This window comes from Carassius auratus, unplaced genomic scaffold, assembly GCF_003368295.1.
Source record: "Carassius auratus strain Wakin unplaced genomic scaffold, ASM336829v1 scaf_tig00046934, whole genome shotgun sequence".
Classification (NCBI taxonomy): Eukaryota; Metazoa; Chordata; class Actinopteri; order Cypriniformes; family Cyprinidae; genus Carassius; species Carassius auratus.
Window position 1 is genome coordinate 1 of NW_020527003.1, and position 23,071 is coordinate 23,071.

Sequence of the window (23,071 nt, forward strand, 5' to 3'; positions counted from 1 at the left end):
TCCCTAAAGCGGCTCTTCTAACACACACCACATCTCTACGTCACAATGTGGGAAGATTTGCATAACTCCACCCAGATGTTCACGCAAAGAAAGAAGTAACTTTGATTGTGCTGTGGTATTTTCAGGGAGACGACGCTTGTCCAAAGAACTTCATTTGGACAAAGTGAATTAAAGGTAATTTCCCTTGATTTTTTTGCTCCCTCAGGTTCGAGATTACAGCCAAATATTTCCTAATAAACCATAGATCAATGGAAAGCTTATTTATTCAGCTTTCACATGATGTATTAAAAAAAAAAATCCCCTTATGGACTGGTTTTGTGGTCCAGGGTCACAAATAATGTTATTTTTAACATCATCATATGACCCCTTAAAAGGTGGTTTGATAATTGAAAAATGATGTATTTTGGTTGTATATAATTAAAGAGTAACTAAACCCCTGGTCAGAGCCTAGAGGGGATGAACCGAGGGCGGGGGCTGAGTGCGTGGGGCGTGAACCTGAGACCCGCAGTGACGGATTGATTGACAGCTGCTGTCAGAGTCGCTAAAATGGAGAGTGACTGTAGTGACACAAGTAGCTTTGCAACAGAGCGTTCATTTGAAGTAGAGGACTTTTCTCCCCAACCTTCACCTGAAGTGGAGGATGTCGAGGTGTCTGTTCATATCAATTGAGCCGCTGGCTCAAACTGCGTCTTAACCCCCGCACCACGTCGCTTTTCAGCGTGAGCTGTGTGGAGAAGCCCATTTCCACCTTCCATTGCGTTGGAGAAGCAATCCCGCGTAAAATGCAGTTTGTACACTCCAGCTCTAGACGGGAATCGCGGTCTTCCAGGCCAAGTGCATGCCAATCACTGGCGCCTAATTTTAAAGTCTGCTGGAAACTAGCAGTCCAGCAGTGCTGTTACAACCAGCAACCACTACACCTACATACCATCCTGACCACTGTACTAAATACAGATAAATCTATGCTAACTTGAAGATCTAAATAACTATATAATTGATATGCTAAATAGATGTTATAATAGTCTATCCTGATCGTTTTCAATACTCGCAATTCCAACTCCTGAACTCACTACAGTGATTTTGATGGAACAAGATGGTTTTATACTGCAGGGGCGTGGTAAGCTCATACCAAGGGGCGTGGTGAGCTGGAAACTGCTTACGTCACTTGCCACTGAAACATCCAACAGGAAAAATCAACTGCAGTAGCCACCGTTCAACCTGAAGAGGGCAGCACTCAGACGTTTTTACACCATATATTGTAGAAATAAAACACTTTATACTCAAATGTCAAAAAAGTTACTAGAATCAATGAACAGCACTTATAAAGCCCCATTCTTATAGATCATTAACTAAAAAAAGTTGGTTAAGGGTTTAGTTACTCTTTAAGTGAAACGCATATGTAAGAAAAATACAAATACCAATATTTGAATCTAGACCGTCATGTTGACTTTGTCTGGTTTCTGAAGAGCTCCTGTCCCTTTGCATTATATGAACTAAAAATATTATCTTGTGTTCATGTGAAGAAAGAAAGTCATGAACATCTGTGATGACAGAGCTTCAGTAAATGGTTTCCCTGTGAAGAGAAAGATGTGATGGAGAGGCTAGAAATATATTCAGACAGAATACAAGAATGTGTTGAGGAGAGTTATAGAATTAAAACATACAACGTTAACATTTTTAAAGTCCACTTTATTTGTGTTTCTATTCAACGTCACTATCTTAAAGGACAATTAATCTTTTAAATGTTTATTTGGGGCATTTAGAGTTTTTTTTCTTAGCAAAAATTGATAAATAATTGTTTGTGACTAATTAGATAAAGTAATGAGAAAAGCATGTAATTATTAAGATTAAACTGACAGTCCTAATTCCTACTTAATGATTCATACACTCTAAAAAAACGCTGGGACCGTTGGGTAGGACTTTGGGTTGTTTTAACCCAAGTTTGGCTGAAAATGGGTCTGGAGATTAACCCACTGGGGCTGGATTGGGACCGCGGACGTAAAGGGAGAGCACGCACGTCACATTAAGATCATACGTCTCATTTTCTCAGCGTGAAAGAAGCGAGAAGCGAGTGAAAGACTATGGTAAGTAAAGATTCAAAATGTAAAGTTATCGTTCATTGTTTACCCGGTTGTGTGAAAGACTGAAGGTTTAATGACAGGCTGGAACAAAGGAGCTTAACGTTATATTTTATTTTTAAAACAGACGCGGTTTTCGCCTCAGACACGGAGGTCTTAACAGCATCATTTAACGTTACAGAACGGAAGAGGTAATGTTAATTTTAATATAACGTCCGTGAATGTCTTATGTTATATTTACAGGAGATTTGACATTATCTACACTTTTTGAGCTGTTAATAGACAGTTATGCCCCCGGTTACACTCATGTTAAATTGTTGTCTTATTTTTCACAGTTAAACTGAATGTATGTTAAGCCGCGTTTCCACCGCAGGAACTTTACCCAGGAACTAGGGACTTTGGGCTGGTACTCGGTGTGTTTCCACCGCAGGAACCAGGAACTAAATAAAGTTCAGGGTAAAAAAAATGCCCCTCAGAAAGTCCCTGCTGGCGAGGTGGTACTTTTTCAAAGTTCCGGAACTTTTGGGGGCGGGACTTTGGCGCTAATCATCCTGATTGGTTGAGTTCACACAGCATTGATTGAGTTCAAACATCATTTATTCGGATCATTTTCAAATATTACTGTTATTGTGTCATGATTAGATTAGATTAGATGATTAGATTCAACTTTATTGTCACTGCACATGTAGGTACAAGGCAACGTGTACCTAATCATGAAACGTAATTTTAAAAGTATTTCAGGTGAGAATGTAGTTGTTTAAAACTCAAATCTGTGGTTTATTTATAAAGACAGCGCCTATTTAAAAATGTGTTTCGCCGATCTCGTAGACGGTAAGCTCCACTCGATCAGCGAGAGCTCAGTCCTCATGTATCCACAGAGAGCAGCCTCTCCTGGGATAGATCTTCTGATGTGTGCCGCTGGCTCTGATGTGTCTTTAGTGGTTAAACATAACATATAATTCAGCTGCGGGGTAAATCTAACAGGTTTTCTTTGGTCTGTATTCAATTGATCTATATGTTAAAATGAAAATAAAAAAGGCAAATTTATATAATAATTCGTTTCATTGTAATGGCTGCATATACACATATCCCTGAACTAAGTACATTTCTGCAGCTGTTATTATGCTTAAATGAAAACCAAAGGAGGCAGTGGTATTTGATATCCTATTTCGTTTTATTGTAAATATACAGAGAGGAAAATTGCAGTAGCCAAGACGAGCTGACTGAAGTTATCAAGTACGCTGCTGTTTATAGATTTACCGGACTTGCATCGTCGCGGACATAACACTCCCGAGACGAATGCACAAAGTCAGAACTAACTACCGAGGATGCACGTCCAAAATCAGCGTACTTTAGTTTTTTTTTTAATCAGCGGTACTTTGTTTTGAGAAACGCTCGCAGACCTACGTCACCAGTCTATTTGCCTAATCTTCCCGGTACTTTACACCTCGGTGGAAACGCAGAAAGCAACAGGTCTGGGGGGATAAAGTTCCTGGAAAAAAAAGTTCCTGGTAAAAATGTTCCGGGTAATTTTGGTGGAAACTAGTGATGGGAAGTTCGATTCTTTTCCGCGAACCGGTTCTTTCGGACGGTTCGATCCAATAAACCGGTTGAAAAAAAAAGGTTCAGCGGTTCTTTTACGCTCTACGTAATGACGTCATTGGCGATCAAACATTCAAATATATAAAGTCAGTAATCATAACTTTAGTCAGTTAAAACCCTCATAATCATGAAAAGTTTACATTTGAATTTTGCAACAACACCTAAATACAGTAACAGCAATAATGTGCATATGAGGATTTAAGTCTTGAAGATATAAAGTAAATAAATTAGGTGTCATCAGCGCAGAAACCATGATCCACTTACTAAACATAATCTATTGCGATGTATTCGTTATTAAATGAACTTACTTTTCGCCAGATTGCCCTTCATCCAAGCCCTCGAAATACCCGCGGTCATAACATTACTAGCGCAGAATCAGAATCAATCACCAAAAGAATCCCTTCGGTTCAGACGCGCTGTGAGTCAGTTGGCTTCACGCTGAATCGCGCATGCGCAGTATCATCAGTTCATCGGTTCATCAATTCTCAATTCGGACGCATCCGACAGAAACGATTCTCGGTTGAGTGTACTGATGATCCGAAACCCGATGCAACCGGTTCTTGACTCGAGAACGAGAACTGCTCCAGCAGTGGGCGTGTTCCTTCATTATCTGGCTCGGCTCGGTGTTCATCTTCAGTTCGGTCTTCACAGCAGTTCATTCAGTGTACTGTTTGAGTAAATGAATTACTCCGGGATATTGGTTTATTCTGACTCAGAGGGAGTGTCAGTCACGTTAAAAAAGTTAACAGCTTAAGTCATTTGTGGATTAATGCTTATTGGAGACGTGAACCGTTTCAAACGATTCAGTTCGATTTGTTGAACTGATTCAACCGGTTCACTAAGAAGAACCTGTTAAATTGAACGATTCGTTCACGAATCGGCCATATTAAGTGTAATAACTCACATATTAGGAAATTTCTTACTCGTGATGTCAGCTGTTACTCAAAAGCACTCATAAAGTGCAAACAATATTTTTTTATACCTTCCACTGAGAAAATATGGTAGGCTACTAATAAATGTTTACTGCCAAATAAGGCAAAGGAAGTACATTTTAAAGGTCCCCTTCTTCGTGATTCCATGTTTCAAACTTTAGTTAGTGTGTAATGTTGTTGTTAGAGTATAAATAATATCTGTAAAATTCTAAAGCTCAAAGTTCAATGCCAAGCGAGATATTTGATTTAACAGAATTAGCCTACAAAAAACGACCTGTTTGGACTACAGCCCTCTAGTTCCTGCAGTAATGACGTCACTAAAACAGTTTTTTTGACTAACCTCCGCCTACATGAATATGCAAAAAGGGGGGCGTGGCCTTGTTGTGCTCCGACGGAGAAGAAGGAAGAGCTGTGTTTGTTTTTGTCGCCATGTCCTTGAAACGCTGTTTTTTCATCTCTGAGTCCAATCATCTTTGTTTGGGCTTCCCAGGAACGCTGTACTTTGAGATTAATGGTTACAATTTACGTTTAACTCGGTTCCTGAGTTAAATATGCACATGTAAAACTATGTGCAGCACATTTGCTGAGGACAGCTTGCTGAGGACAGCTTTCTCAATCTCAATCAGTTTAATGCCGGATTTGCACAAAGATTATTCTTGAAAGATGGAGCCATTCCCTCTTTGTCTGGACCACAACCGGTAAGTGTATTTTATTATTTAAGTTGGTGCGTTTAACAGTTTCTGTAACTTATTACACAAAGTGCAACACTGTTTAGCTTTGTTAACTTGATGTTAGGGCTGTGCAAAAAAACAAATGCGGTTTTCATGCGCATCTCGTCAGTAAAAACGCTCCTCCTGTGATTATAAATACATCTCCAGCATGTGCGTTCTAGCCCAATCACGTTACCAGGAGGGTAGCGCGCGCTCAGCTGCTGTCGAATCACAACACAGGAACCGCTGGCCCAATCAGAACCCGTTACGTATTTCTGAAGGAGAGGCTTCATAGAACAAGGAAGTCATCAGCCCGTTTTTATGACAGTGAAAACAGCAGTATACAGATAGGTGAATTGTGTGAAAATACTGTGTTTTTTTACACGCGAAACATGAACACATGTTATTTTGCACATTGTAAACACAATCAAAGCTTCAAAAAAGCACGTAAAACGGGACCTTTAAGATACTACTATCCTTGTAACACATTTATTAACAAGTTTAGAAAAGATCTCTTACCAAAATGTTATTTTTCTAGTTTAGAAAATGAAACACACATTTATTTTCTAACTGTCAATATTCTGAAGACTTTTGGAAACCGGTATCTAGGCTGGTTTTTGATATATTTTATAAAATAATTAAAATAGACGAATCTATGATCCTTTTTTCATTTTAATACTGGATCAGATGTAGTTGAGAACACTTTGAAGGTGATAATTCTTCTTGGGAAGTTTCATGTACATAAAGCAAGAATAATATTCATTACTCCCTCCTTTAAATTTTTTTGTAAAGAACTTAAAATATTTTATGACTCATTGATTTCAACTACCAGGAACAAGAAATGTTTATAAACTTCCTTCATATTAAAAAATGTCATTTGTAAATTGTATTTTTTTTTTTACTATCCGTTATGTATATCTGTTATATGTATCCCCTTTTTTGTTTTTGTTCTAATTGGTGTTAAGTATTTATGTATGTCTGTTTCTGAAAGAGAAACAAATAAAAAGAGATTCAGGAAGTGTCCGACTTCAAAGGTCTTTTTTGACCCCTCCCCTAACAGCAGCCGCCTGCTCTCGCCATAGACAGCAAAATAACTACATTTCAGGCGAGGCAAGGTGCATCCTTTTACTGTCTATGATAAAAACAATGCATCTCAAACAAGCCTAATGTATTCAAGTTTTTTTATTTTTTATTAAATCTTTATTAAATCTTTACGATACAAACAATAAGAACACACAAATAGAGTCATTAATACATAAACAAAAAAATATATAAAAGTAATGTATTCAAGTAGGTATCGTGCTCTGCGTGCGTGCTTGCGTAACTTCCGGCTGTGGGCGGTGCTTCAGCAGCACGTGGGTGACGCGCTGCAAACATGGCGGATCAGAGAGAAGCATCTGTGGATCAAGAGAAGAAAAACACAAAAACAGTTGAAAAGGAGAATAACACACAGAAGACAGAAGAGAAAAATAACTCACTGACGCCAGAAGACGACAGCAACACGACAGACAACGAGACACAAGACGACACAAACACTGAAGAGACACACAAGAGCTTCAGAGATCTGGTGAGAAACACGCGTGATTCAGTTCACACCTCTAAGAGAAATGATTCATTAGACCGAATCTTTCACAAAGCGCGTTATTATTGCACTGATTTCGATATAATTCTGAATCAAACAGGCTTTTAACGCTAGAGTTATGTGTTATATCCATAGGTTATATCGCTAATAAACGCGCGACTGCCCCCTGCAGGACAAACAGCTAATAACTTCTCAATAACACACACACACACACACACACTCTCCATGAGTGACAAGTAACTACACATTTCCATACCTAATCACGTGTAACTGTGTGTGTTTAGGGCGTCACTGAAGTACTCTGTGAAGCCTGCGATCTGCTGGGATGGAAGAAACCAACCAAGATCCAGATAGAAGCTATTCCTGTGGCTCTGGAGGGTGAGGAGCTCCTCTCACACACACAAACTAACAGACCTGACAGACACAGACACACACTCACACACTGTACACTATAACACACACTTCACAAACACACACACACACATGTCTGGTCAGCTATCCTTGTGGGGACTCTCCATAGGTGTAATGGTTTTTATACTGTACAGACCGTATTTTCTATCGCCCTTCACCAACCCTACACCTGACCCTAACCCTCACAGATTTTCAAGAAACTTCATTCTGTGTAATTTATTAGCTTGTTTACCCGTGGGGACCTCAATTTAGGTCCCCACCGTGACACGAGTCCCCATGAGTCTGTGTGTATTCAGGTTTAAGTCCCCACCAGAATAGAAAAACAAGTACACACACACACACTGTATACTACAACACACACACTGTATACTATAACACACACACACACTATGGCTGCAACGATGCGTCAACGTTATCGATTACGTCGACTGTTTGTTTACATCTCGCGTAATGGCATACTGGGAATGGAGAAAGTTGCATTCTATCACAAAAACAGAGACCACTGTTATCAAAAGTATGGGAATACTTTAAACAGAGGACAAATAAAATGGCCCTTTGTTCCCTTTGTAAAACCGATATGGTGTACCCCGTCAGCACAACTGTGATGCGCGAGCACCTCAGAGGAACACATCCTGGCACTCTCCGGTGTTACGGTTTAACTGGTTACCCTGTGATCTGGTGACCAACTTCCTGCTTCAGGTCTCTGCTGCAGATGTGATGGAGCGACCGCAGCAGATTCGGCGATTCTAAAAGCACAAACTGATGTGATATTAAGTGTCTAATAAACACAGACTTGCTCATTGCATGATTCTGATATTCTTGTAAAGATTACAAGTTATTGGTTTGATCACCCACAGCAGCTGAAGTAAGGATAAAATAAAAAATAAAGAAAGTTGCGTTAAAACGTGCTGCTTTCTCCTTCTTTCCAAAGCGCTCGGGCAGTTGTGCCCCTGGGATGTCTGCCGTGTGTGTGTGTGTGTGTGTGTGTGTGTGTTAATCTGTGTGTGTATCCGTGTGTGTGTGTTAATTTGTGTGTGTGTTGGGTTAATGTGTGTCTGTGTGTCTGTGTGTGTGTGTATGTGTGGGGGGGGGGTTAGTGTGTGTGTGTGTGTGTTGGGTAAATGTGTGTGTGTTAATCTGTGTGTGTATCCGTGTGTGTGTGTTAATTTGTGTGTGTGTTGGGTTAATGTGTGTGTGTGTGTATGTGTGTGGGGGGGGGGGGTTAGTGTGTGTGTGTGTGTGTGTGTTGGGTTAATGTGTGTGTGTGTGTGTGTGTGTGTGTGTGTGTGTGTGTTGGGTTAATCTGTGTGTGTGTTAAGGGCGTGACGTGATCGGTCTGGCGGAGACGGGCTCAGGGAAGACGGGAGCGTTTGCTCTTCCCATCCTGCAGTGTCTGCTGGCGTCTGCTCAGCGTCTGCACTCTCTCATCCTGACCCCCACCAGAGAGCTGGCCTTCCAGATCGCAGAGCAGTTCGACGCGCTGGGCTCCAGCATCGGCGTCAAGACCGGTGAGCATCTCACACACTTTCTCACTCACTCACTCAAACACTCACTCACACACTCACTCACACATTGACTCACTCACACATTCACTAACTCACTCAAACACACTCGCTCGCTCACTCACTCGCTCAAACACACTCACTCACACACACACATTCACTCACTCACACACATTCACTCACTCGCTCACTCACACATTCACTCACTCACTCTCTCACTCACTCTCTCACTCTCTCACTCAAACACACTCGCTCAAACACTCACTCACTCACTCACTCACTCAAACACTCACTCAAACACGCACGCACTCACTCACACACACACATTCACTCACTCACACTCACTCACACACACACACACACACATTCACTCACTCACTCACACATTCACTTGCTCACTCACTCAAACTCACACATTCGCTCGCTCACTCACTCGCTCAAACACACTCACTCACACATTCACTCACTCGCTCAAACACACTCACTCACACATTCACTCACTCGCTCAAACACATTCACTCACTCGCTCAAACACACTCACTCACACATTCACTCACTCGCTCAAACACACTCACTCACACATTCACTCACTCGCTCAAACACACTCACTCACACATTCATTCACTCACTCATACACTCACTCACACATTCACTCGCTCACTCACACACACATTCACCTACTCAAACTCACTCGCTCAAACACACTCTCTCACTCACTCACTCACACATTCACTCTCACACTCAAACTCACTCACTCACACGCTCGCTCACTCACACACTAACTCACTCACTCGCTCAAACACTCACTCACTCACACACACATTCACTCACTCACTCACTCACTCAAACACTCTCACTCACACACTAACTCACTCACTCGCTCAAACACTCACACATTCACTCACAGATTCACTCACACCCATTCACTAACTCACTCAAACACACTCGCTCGCTCACTCACTCGCTCAAACACACTCACTCACTCACACACACACACTCACTCACACACACACATTCACTCACTCACTCACACACATTCACTCACTCACTCAAACACACATTCACTCACTCACTCAAACACACTCACTCACACATTCACTCACTCACTCAAACACGCATTCACTCACTCACTCAAACACACTCACTCACACATTCACTCACTCAAACACACATTCACTCACTCACTCAAACACACTCACTCACACACTCGCTCACTCACACATTCACTCACTCGCTCTAACACACTCACTCACACATTCACTCACTCGCTCAAACACACTCACTCACACATTCACTCACTCAAACACACATTCACTCACTCACTCAAACACACTCACTCACACACTCGCTCACTCACACATTCACTCACTCACTCAAACACGCATTCACTCACTCACTCAAACACACTCACTCACACATTCACTCACTCAAACACACATTCACTCACTCACTCAAACACACTCACTCACACACTCGCTCACTCACACATTCACTCACTCGCTCTAACACACTCACTCACACATTCACTCACTCACTCAAACACACTCACTCACACATTCACTCACTCAAACACACATTCACTCACTCACTCAAACACACTCACTCACACACTCGCTCACTCACACATTCACTCACTCGCTCTAACACACTCACTCACACATTCACTCACTCGCTCAAACACACTCACTCACACATTCACTCACTCACTCAAACACGCATTCACTCACTCAAACACACTCACTCACACATTCACTCACTCACTCTCTCACTCACACATTCACTCACTCACTCTCTCACTCACGCATTCACTCACTCACTCAAACACACTCACTCACACATTCACTCGCTCAAACACTTACTCACTCACTCGCTCAAACACACTCACTCACACATTCACTCACTCGCTCAAACACACTCTCTCACTCACTCACTCACACATTCACTCACTCGCTCAAACACACTCACTCACACATTCATTCACTCACTCATACACTCACTCACACATTCACTCGCTCACTCACACACACATTCACCTACTCAAACTCGCTCACTCACTCGCTCAAACACACTCTCTCACTCACTCACTCACACATTCACTCACTCACTCACTCACACATTCACTCTCACACTCAAACTCACTCACTCACACGCTCGCTCACTCACTCACACACTAACTCACTCACTCGCTCAAACACTCACTCACTCACACACATTCACTCACTCACACATTCACACACTCAAACACACACTCACTCACTCGCTCAAACACACTCACTCACACATTCACTCGCTCACTCACACACACATTCACCTACTCAAACTCACTCACTCGCTCAAACACTCACTCACTCACACACATTCACTCACTCACTCACTCAAACACTCTCACTCACACACTAACTCACTCACTCGCTCAAACACTCACACATTCACTCACTCACTCACTCACACATTCACACACTCAAACACACACTCACCTGCTCACTCACACATTCACTCACACACTCACTCGCTCGCTCACTCGCTCACTCACACATTCACTCACTCACATTCACTTACTCACTCAAACACACTAACTCACTCACTCGCTCAAACACTCACTCACTCACACACACATTCACTCACTCACTCAAACACTCACTCACTCACACATTCACTCACTTAATCAAACTCACTCACTCAAACTCACTCACTCACACACTAACTCACTCACTCACTCAAACTCTAGCTCACTCACTCACACATTCACTCACTCACTCACACACACACACACACACTCCATCTATCAGCCTCTGCAGGTTTAAACCATCTGTGACAGCATGAATGTTCAGTGCAGGCGGGTCATGTGACCAGATCACAGTCTATGTGTATCACACACAGTTGAAGTCAAAAGTTTATACACACACACACACCGCTCACTGATGCCCCAGAAGGAAACAGCATGCATTAAGAGCCAGGGCTGAAAAGGAGATGTACACTTTTGAACAGGGACATTTTTATAAGCTCAACTCTTATTTTCCTTGTGGACTATATGTAAACATCTCTTATGTGAAATATCTTCTTCAGGTCAGTACTAAATAAACAACAACATGCATTTTGTTAGTAAAAGCAGACAGTGATTGGGTTCAGTGGTGTTGTGACTCACATCAGCGCCCGTGTGTTTGTGTGTGTTCCAGCTGTGGTCGTGGGGGGGATCGATATGATGTCTCAGGCTCTGGTTCTGGCTAAGAAGCCTCACGTGGTGATCGGTAAGAGCTTCTCTTCTCATCACTCTTCAGTGGAGAACCGACTCATTACGGTGTCTCTGTCGAATGTCGTCGTGCTGTGATTTGATTCAGATTGTGATTCGTTCTCTGTGACTCTCAGCGACTCCAGGGCGTTTGATCGATCACCTGGAAAACACCAAAGGATTCAACCTGCGAGCGCTCAAGTATCTGGTGATGGACGAAGCTGACCGCATTCTCAACATGGACTTTGAATCTGAGGTACAAACACACACTGCTCTCAGTAACGAGGGGAACGATCAGCGTTTGACCAGCTGTGATGAATATGGTTCACCATTTGTGCGGATTATTGATCAATCAGTGGCTCTTTCTGCACACTGTATGTTGGTCCCGGACCATTGCTGGAGTGCCTTCTGTGTGAACACAAACACGTCCTGGGATTGATTCTGGGATTGATCCTGGGTTAGGGACCAAGTAACATTTCTGGGTTCAGTCCCAGAATGAGCTTTGTGGGAATAAAGGCCAGAACTAACGCCGTAAAGCGTGTGTTGTAGTGATGGTGCAGGTTTTGTGCGACTCTTTTACCGATTGTTTTGAAGGTAGATCAACATTCGCGATGGAAAAAATATGTGCAAACTGTAATGAAGCAGAGATTAGTTAATTCTTCATTATACTGAGTTTGGTAGCCAACCCTATCAATAAGTGTTTTAACTACAGAAAGGTGTCAATATAATAGCTTGTAAATATGTCATTAAACCCCACATTTACGTGAGTCAGTAAGAGAACATGTGAGCTGTGACATATTGGTATAATTTTTCATTCCGGGCCGATGTCAGTATTTACATTTAAAGCTGTTATTGGCCGATTCTGATATTGGTCAGATAATATCGTGCTTCTCTATTTGTAACTTATTTCTGTGATGCTCCGCTGTATTTTCAGCATCATTCCTCCAGTCTTCAGTGTCACATGATCTTCAGAAATCAGAATAATATGATGATTTACTGCTCAAGAAACATGAAGATTATTATCAATGTTGAACACAGTTGTGCTGCTCAATATTTCTGTGGAAACTGTGATACATTTTATTTTTCAGGATTCACAGATGAATAGAAAGTTCAAAAGAAAAGCATTTATTTGAAATAGAAATCTTTTGTTAAATTAAATCTTTACTGGCACATTTAATCCATTTAATGCATCATTGATTAACAAAAACATTAATGACTCGGTGACCCCAAACATGTAAATGGCTGTGTGCTTTGAGCTTCGTGAAGTCAGTACAGTATCTGAACTCTCTGTGTGTTTCAGGTGGATAAAATCCTGAAGGTTATTCCTCGTGACAGACGCACCTTCCTGTTTTCAGCAACCATGACTAAAAAGGTACAAACGCAGACTGTTTTGTTTATTTATTTTTATATAAAAATTATTGTTCCGGTCCTTGATTCTGACAAGTTGAGCCATGTTTCATAGTTCTTGTAAATGACTCTACATGCACCCTTCTTTACGTCCAGATCGTTGAGAAACAGAGTTGCAACACATTGATCTAGCCGTCACATCGTTCATGGAGCTCTCAATAGTTCCAAACAACTCTGTGCTGTCAAACTGTTTGAATGGGTGTAAGCAGGATAGACAGCAGTTTCACTATTTTGCAGGAAATTCTAGTGATTGTTAACACATCGGGTGCATTGATTGTATATTGGAACCACGCCAACTCTGTTTTACAATCGTATTTTATTCTGGGGAGTGATGAAGGGACAGCATTATTGTTTTTTTCTTATATGCTTATGTATATTACAATTAGTGTAGTACTTGGGGTAAAAATAGAGAAAATGTTTTTAATTTCCAGTGCAAAGAGCTAAATTAGAGGTGTTTGGTGGCCAGAAAAATAATGTTCCTATGTAATGCCATTGTTTGACCACTAGATGACTCTAATGCCTCGTCTGGGGTAGACTCCGTGTCCGGTGTAGTCACAGCTTAAAGTCCGGGGTGGACTCACTGTCCGGTGGAGACTCAGTGTCCTAGGTGGAGTCTCAGTGTTCGGGTGTCCGGGGTGGAGACTCGGTGTCCGGGGGGGGGGGAGACTCAGTGTCCGGGGGGGGGAGACTCCGTGTCCGGGGGGGGGGGGGGAGACTCCGAGTGTCCGGGGAGGGAGACTCAGTGACTCGGCTGACAATATCACTTGCCAACATTCAGCACATTTTCCACTTGTTCTTAGAATCTCACATACAGTGTAACATGTAATAATTAAATAATTGACTAAAGAAATACGGTTATTTTATTTAGATATAATAAAAAAAAAATTCCATTGAAATTCAGTATTAGTTAATTCCATAAAAGTAGTTCGGCTGGGGAAAAAGTGAGTTTTTTTTATATATATATATAAAACTCCCATACCAGAGACCCTTGTTTTTCCCCAAGATGAGGCGGAAGTGCAGGTGTGATCACGCTTTTGTGTCAATTGCACCAAGACTCTGGAATGATCTGTCCGTTTTTATTAGAATGGCTTCATCTCTGTCCATTTTTAAGTCTTAAGTAAAATTCTGTTTGTTAAGGCTTTTAATTCAGGTTGAAGCATTTTTGTTTCTTTTTGTCTTTGTTCTATATATTTTATATTGCTGAACGTTATGATGTTCTTTGTTTTACTGTTTTTATTTTTCATTATGTAATTGATGTTTTCAGCTAATCTGGTGTAAAGCACATTGGTATGTATGGTAGTAGTAAAAAGTGCTATATAAATAAAATTTCCAATGCCATTCTCTGTGTTTCAGGTGCAGAAGCTGCAACGTGCGGCTCTACAGGATCCTGTCAAATGCACAGTTTCCTCCAAATACGCCACCGTCGACAAGCTGCAGCAGTATTACATCTTCATCCCATCCAAGTACAAGGTTCTGTCTTTATTAAATGCTGACTCTGACCCTGAGGAGTGTGCTGTCAGTGAATGTGTGTGATTTGAGGTTGTGTTTGTTCACAGGACTGTTATCTGGTCTCTATACTGAATGAACTGGCTGGAAACTCTTTCATGGTCTTCTGTGGCACGTGTAATAATGCCCAGCGTGTGGCGCTCTTGCTCAGAAACCTGGGCATCACAGCCATCCCTCTACATGGACAGATGAGTCAGGTACAAACTCAGACCATCTGAATATTACTGGTTTAGGCTGCACAGATTCAAATCTTGGGATAAACCAAATGTTCTGCAACCAAAACTATTATGCCAAAAACAGCCAAGAGCTATATAAGTGAAAAAGATTGAATAAAATGTACTGAACAATGAGATTTGTGGTGACGCAGTGAAATAGCGAGAGGCACACACTCTATATCGCAGCAAACATATCTGATTTAAAACATTCCGTGAAGGATGCACAAATCATTACAAACAATCACAGCAAGAGACTGCAGCGAATCTATTTCATGAAAAGAGGAAGGGGTTACTGTAAGATGATTGAAATCACCAAATGGCCTTAAGCAATCAGTAATTCATCTGCAGAATAGTATGTTTTTTTAATACATGCATGAATTGCTTGTATTCTGACAGCACAAGCTCATTATCCAGGGTTTAAATTCTGCTCTGAAACAGTGTTAATCATCAGTTGCTCAGTAACATTTTATGAAGTTTAACAAGGCATGGATATAGCAATGTTATATGTGTGACAAACATCTTCCCAAATTCATAATGAGAATGTCCACTAGAAAGTAAAACAATATTTTACAATAGTTTCCACTTCAGCCAAGGATTTTGTTTTCGGTGCATCTCTATTGAGAACATGAGCTGAACATGATCCGGTTGTCTTCTGTAGAGCAGCTTCACTCCTGAATAGAAGCTCTTTCTGTCAGTGATTCTGCTGTTTTGATCTCTGTGAAGCTGCTTTGACTGATCTGATGTGGCTCTCGTGTTCAGAACAAGCGTTTTGAGCAAAGTATGTGAGTGGAGTGGAGCATTAACAACCATTAACCATTTCTCGCTTCTGCTCCACTCCGCGCTCACTGATATCAGAAACACTGTCTTCAGCAGAGCAGCTTCACTCCTGAACGCAAACTCTTTCTCTCAGTGATGTGCTGTTTTAATCTTGAGCTCTGTGAAGCTGCTTTGACTCAGACTGATCTGATGTGGCTCTTTGTGTTCAGAACAAGCGTCTCGGGGCTCTTAACAAGTTCAAGTCCAAGTCTCGCTCAGTCCTGCTGGCCACAGACGTGGCGTCTCGAGGCCTGGACATCCCACATGTGGACTGCGTCATCAACTTCGACATCCCCACACACTCCAAGGTGAACACACACACGCTTTACTCTGCTATGATAAAGTCAGATTCAAGCCTGAATGCATAGCAGCGGAACACTACACATCCCAAACACTTACAGAGTAGTTCATCTCTGAGTTTATCAGCTTGTTCTTTTGTCATGTGCTGCGAAACACACACATTGCATATTAAATTATGTTGTTATTATATGTAGGCATCATTGCTTTATCAAAGTGATTTCTCTCATCACATGGATAGTTTAAAACATCAACTTTTTATTACTCACATTCAGTGTTCTGCAATAGAACCATCATGACAAAATTCGATTAAAGTATACCCTACCAGTCAAAGGTCTTTGAACAGTAAGATTTTTAATGATCTAACCCTGCTTTATGCTCTATGAATGGCACTGACTCACAGAATATTAGGAAGAAGTGAGAAAAGGAACCATCAATTCTGATTGATTAGTATGTTAGGGAGGAAGTCTAGGAGGGTGCTAAAACAATATAATTCTGTAACCGTGCAAGAGAAATTCAGCTGAAGATACTGCACCGGCTACATGTATCTACCAATCACAGACATACTTTCAATAGTTCCTTTTCCCCATTTTGTCTTTAATGCGAGACTGAAACTGGTAGTCTGACTCGTCCCTGTTTATGGTCATGCCCTTTGATACAGGATTACTAGTGTAAAATATTTAGAGAAATGATAAAGATTTTGAGTTTGGATTTAGGTTTAAACCCTTCATCATTATTACTAGGATTGCCAGATAGTAAGGTAACCTCTCTGGCTAACAGAAGACTCTTTAATGTCATGACATTTTCACCGTGGAAAAACATTGTTTTGCAGTGGACCTCTGAAAAAGCCCCCTCTGCGAAGGGCAGGCAAAAAGTGTTAATGGAACAATTACCACTGGGTTACCTTACTTGTATAATTCATTCAAAGACAGATATTTTCTTCAAATTAGGGGAACTGTTTGTAAATTATTTGGACCCTGGGATTGAAAATATTATGCTGTTTGGATTACATGGATAAAAATTTCTGTACTACTTTATGATGAACACTTATAAGCAGTATGTTAAAATTTGGGCATTTGAGCAGGGATTTCCCCCCTACTTTTAGTTATTATTTTTCTTAAGTTGATGGATGTTGTTGATGTCTTTGCCTATTGTGGCTTGCAGTTTGTAAAAAAAAAAAACAAAAAAAAAAACAAATCTGTTCAATACTGCTATCACGTGATGGAAGAATAACTGACTCAGAGGCTCGATAGATGAACGAATTTCTCTTTTCTGTACAGACTGCATAGCATTTAATCTATGTCAAGTCATGGATGATTCCAGATGTTAAACAGTCTCCTCTTGATTGTGTTTATTACTGCCTGCCTGTTTGTTTAGTTCAGTGAAAATGCTGGGGTTAGACATGATTGTTGATGTGAATTCAACTTCATCTCTACAGCAGATGATGTTTTGTTGTGCTGACATGAATCTGTTTTCGCTCAGGACTACATCCATCGTGTGGGCCGCACCGCCAGAGCAGGGAGATCTGGGAAATCCATCACCTTCGTCACACAGTCAGTCTCACTTTTTCTGTCTCATGTGTGCGTTTAGTTTATGGTTACTCATAAGGGAATTAATGACACACTCTGCAGTCCTGCCAAGATTTTTAATTGTTCTCAACAGTGGAAGGCCAAGAGTAAATCATGCTTATGTATTTAGCAGACGCTTTTATCCATAACGACTTACAGTGTATTCAGGCTAATATTTTTTGCCTAACATGTTCCCTGGGAATTGAACCCACAACCTTGTGCGCTGCTATCGCAATGCCCTTCCACTGAGCCACAGGAGCACACTTGATTAACTTTGTTGTTCTACATTTACAAAAGTCCCTGGAACACAATCAGTCATCAGGGTTAATTTTGTGAAATTGAGATTCATACATCATGATATAAATAATCTTTCCATTGATGTATGTTTTGTTAGGAGGATAATATTTGTCTGAGATACAATTATTTGAAAATCTGGAATCTGAGGGAGCGAAAAAATATAAATATTGAGAAAATCATCTTTAAAGTTTTTAATAGTGCATATTACTGAACTATTAATTCAGTTGATATAGTTGTGGTAGGAAATTTACAAAATATCTCTATGGGACATGATATTTACCTAAAGCAACACTCCACTATTTTTACACACTATTTTTCCAACTCCCCCTAGAGTTAAACAGTTGGGTTTCACCATTTTCTAATCTCCAGGTCTGGCCGTATAACTTTTATCTTAGCTTAGCATAGATCATTGAATCTGATTAGACCGTTAGTATCTCGCTCAAAAATGACCAGTTTCTGTGTTTTTCCTATTTAAAACTTGACTCTTCTGTAGTTACATCGCGTACTAAGACAAACGTAATAATCTGTAATAATCAAGGAGCTCTCATTGTGTTTGTGCAGGTATGATGTGGAGCTGTTCCAGCGAATCGAAGCGCTGATTGGGAAGAAACTGCCGGCCTTCCCCACACAGGAAGAGGAAGTGATGATGCTGCTGGAGCGAGTTAGCGAAGCGCAGAGATTCGCTCGAATTGTACGTGCTCCTCCTGTGTTTGTGTGTGAGATCTCTGATGAATGTGAGTCTGATGAATGCATACCTGTCTGTTTTTGTCAGGAGATGAAGGAAAGTTCAGAGAAAAGGAAGCGGCCAAAGCAGATGAGGACGCGGCTGACGATGGAGAACAGTCGAGCGGCGTGAGGAAGAAGATCAAGGGCGGCTCATTCAGAGGAAGAGCGAAGCGAGGACGCTGAGACTATGCTGGAGTCTGCTTTAGTACATCTAATAAATGCTGCATTTTTCCACACTACAGAGTCTTGCTTTTATTTTGGCTTTTTGACCACAAATAAGTCAAGTCAACTTTTATTTATCTAGTGCTTTAAACAAAATACATTGCGTCAAAGCAACTGAACAACATTCATTAGGAAAACAGTGTGTCAATAATGCAAAATGATAGTTAAAGGTAGTTCATCATTGAATTCAGTGATGTCATCTCTGTTCAGTTAATAGTGTCTGTGCATTTATTTGCAATCAAGTCAACGGATAGCGCTGTAGATGAAGTGACCCCAACTAAGCAAGCCAGAGGCGACAGCGGGCAAGGAACCGAAACTCCATCGGTGACAGAATGGAGAAAAAAACCTTGGAGAAACCAGGCTCAGTTGGGGTCAGTTCTCCTCTGACCAGACGAAACCAGTAGTTCAATTCCAGACTGCAGCAAAGTCAGATTGTGCAGAAGAATCATCTGTTTCCTGTGGTCTTGTCCTGGTGCTCCTCTGAGACAAGGTCTTTACAGGGGATCTGTATCTGGGGCTCTAGTTGTCCTGGTCTCCCGCTGTCTTTCAGGGCTGTAGAGGTCCTTTCTAGGTGCTGATCCACCATCTGGTCTGGATACGTACTGGATCCGGGCGACTGCAGTGACCCTCTGATCTGGACACAGACTGGATCTGGTGGCTACGGTGACCTCGGAACAAGAGAGAACAGACAAATATTAGCGTAGATGCCATTCTTCTAATGATGTAGCAAGTACATCGGGTGTTATGTGAAGTGTTTCCGGTTCCGGTTTACCTAATTAATGCAGCCTAGAAATCCTTTAACGGATTTGGATATTAAAAGCATATTAGTATGTTATGTGTATGCCAGGTTAAAGAGATGGGTCTTTAATCTAGATTTAAACTGCAAGAGTGTGTCTGCCTCCCGAACAATGTTAGGTAGGTTATTCCAGAGTTTAGGCGCCAAATAGGAAAAGGAATCTGCCGCCCGCAGTTGATTTTGATATTCTAGGTATTATCAAATTGCCTGAGTTTTGAGAACGTAGCGGACATAGAGGAGTATAATGTAAAAGGAGCTCATTCAAATACTGAGGTGTCAAACCATTCAGGGCTTTATAAGTAATAAGCAATATTTTAAAATCTATACGATGTTTGATAGGGAGCCCAGTGCAGTGTTGACAGATTCCTTGCGAATAGAAAATGCGCAGAACACACATTTTGATGGGGATATGCCGAAACGCGTTTTCAAGACCAAATATTCGGGTTAGAAAAGGGTACCCCAGGTATAATATCTATTAGTATAATTTTTTAAAAAACCGGGATATGAGCATATCCGGGGTTTTGCCGGTGTTTACATGACCGTGCGCGACCGGGTATTGCTAATATCCCGGTTTTGTTATCCCGGTACATGTAGGCCAATAACCCGTTCAAAACCGGGATATTAGCAATAACCCGGTCGCGCACGGCCCATGTAAACACCGGCAAAAACCCGGATATGCTCATATCCCGGTTTTTAAAAATCAGGAATATGGCGACTGATTACACATTCCCATGTATACCAGGAGTAAACTCTCTCTGCTCACGCATGTAAACGGGTTATCCCGAATGTTTCAGAAACCCAAATAGTGACCTTAACCCGACCATAACCCGAATTTTAACAGCATGTAAACGTAGTCAGTGATTCTACTCATTACTCTCTGTCAGGTGGACTATATTAGTAAACTCATGTAGGGAATAGTGAATGAGGGTGTAGGGTGTGATTTGAAACACAGCCGCCGAGTGTCGACTTTGAACGTTGTTAATTTACGATATATAGCAGCAGGCTACCTTCTCGAAAATGATGAATATTACCCAGAATGAAAAACAGTATATTACTGTCGAAATTTGGCCGTTTTTTAACAGCGATTTTTAACAGTGTAACTCTAAGGAGAGCAGTCTCAGTACTATGATACGGTCTAAATCCTGACTGGAAATCCTCACATATACCATTTTTCTCTAAGAAGAAATATAATTGTGAGGATACCACTTTTTCTAGTATCTTGGATAGAAAAGGGAGATTCGAGATTGGTCTATAATTAACTAGTTCTCTGGGGTCAAGTTGTGGTTTTTTATGAGAGGCTTAATAACAGCCAGTTTGAAGGTTTTGGGGACATATCCTAATGACAATGAGGAATTAATAATAGTCAGAAGAGGACCTATGACTTCTGGAAGCACCTCTTTTAGGAGCTTATATGGTATAGGGTCTAACATACATGTTGTTGGTTTAGATGATTTAACAAGTTTATACAATTCTTCCTCTCCTATAGTAGAGAATGAGTGGAACTGTTCCTCAGGGGGTCTATAGTGCACTGTCTGATGTGATACTGTAGCTGACGGCTGAATGGTTGCAATTTTATCTCTAATAGTATCGATTTTAGAAGTAAAGTAGTTCATAAAGTCATTACTGTTGTGGTGTTGGGAAATGTCAACACTTGTTGAGGCTTTATTTTTCGTTAATTTAGCCACTGTATTGAATAAATACCTGGGGTTATGTTTGTTTTCTTCTAAAAGAGAAGAAAAGTAATCAGATCTAGCAGTTTTTAATGCTTTTCTATAGAATATGCTACTTTCCCGCCAAGCAATACGAAATACCTCTAGTTTTGTTTTCCTCCAGCTGCGCTCCATTTTTTGGGCTGCTCTCTTTAGGGTGCGAGTATGCTCATTATACCATGGTGTCAAACTGTTTTCCTTAACCTTCCTTAAGCATAAAGGAGCAACTGTATTTAAAGAGAGTCCATAGTTTCTGTTACATCATTAAGTTGTTCTGAGGTTTTGGATATGCTAAGGAATTTGGATACATCAGGAAGATAACTTAAAAAGCAGTCTTTTTTTTGTTATTTTGTTAATATATGTTAAAATGTGTAAGTCATAACATAATTTCATATATATATAATTAAATAACAAAAAAAAAATATTAAACTGTAACTATGCTTCCACTTTTCGAGCTTGCTGTTTGGTTTAAGAATAAACTGGCAATTTATCTTAGATATTTTTGCTGCATATGCTACAGAACAACAAATTCAAATATGCATAACTTGCTGTCAACAGCGTCGCTGAAAAGAACAAATGCAGATGGTTCTTCATCTATAAAGTAAGCCTGACACTGAAATACTCAAAATAAATCTAAAAGAAAATACAGTAGTGACTATCAAGCGCTAGGCTTCACGTGTGGGAGCAAAGAACAAGCAGCTACCGCTCTTTGTTGTTTGTTCAGAAGTCTTATCTTATTAAGCTTTGAAACCGAGCAAACTGAGATGGCACTTGGAGACTAAACACAGTTAATATGTGTCCAAGCTTATTGAGTTTTTATTAGAACAAGCTGAAAGAGTTTCAAAGCAGGAAAAAAAAAAACAATTGAAACTGCATTCTCTGGCAACGACAACAGTAAAGGCGTGGAGGCATCTATTCGTGTAGCAAAGCTCATCGCAAAGGCTGGAAAACCTCACACAATTGGTGAAAATTTGATTTTACCTGCCGTGAAAGAAATGGTTGGTGTGGTGGCCGATAAAGCAAACATTTCCAACATCATTGCTTAAGTACGGTGTAACAGTCAACCTCTGTCACAGGATCTTTAAGGACTGGTGGGTGCTATTTTTCTTCCTAGCCACTAGGAGGATGCCTGTGGGCACATGGTATGGGATAAAACAGGAAGCTTCAGAGTAAGTGCTAGGATCTGTTTGATGCTGCCTCATGGTTGTTTGCTAACTAGTTTTCCAATCCTGTTTGAGAAACTGATTGTTTTCTGTTCAGATGTAAAATTTAATTGTTTGTGTGAAATGTTTGGGAGAACGGATGGTGAATCTATTTAGTAATCGATGTGTTTCTTGTAGTGGATTGGTTTGGGGATGGAGCTATTGTTCCTCAGCTGTGGATGTAGCTATGTGTTTGAACCAAAAAACCTTGCTTATACTAATTGAGCACTTATATGATTAGTTTGACGAGAGAAATAAAGACTT

At 40.8% G+C, this 23,071-nt stretch overlaps 1 pseudogene; it reads left to right on the forward strand.

Moving 5' to 3' along the window:
- The first annotated feature begins 6,645 nt into the window (after positions 1 to 6,645).
- On the forward strand, positions 6,646 to 19,117 carry LOC113088697 (probable ATP-dependent RNA helicase DDX47; annotated as a pseudogene).
- Positions 19,118 to 23,071: the final 3,954 nt, after the last annotated feature.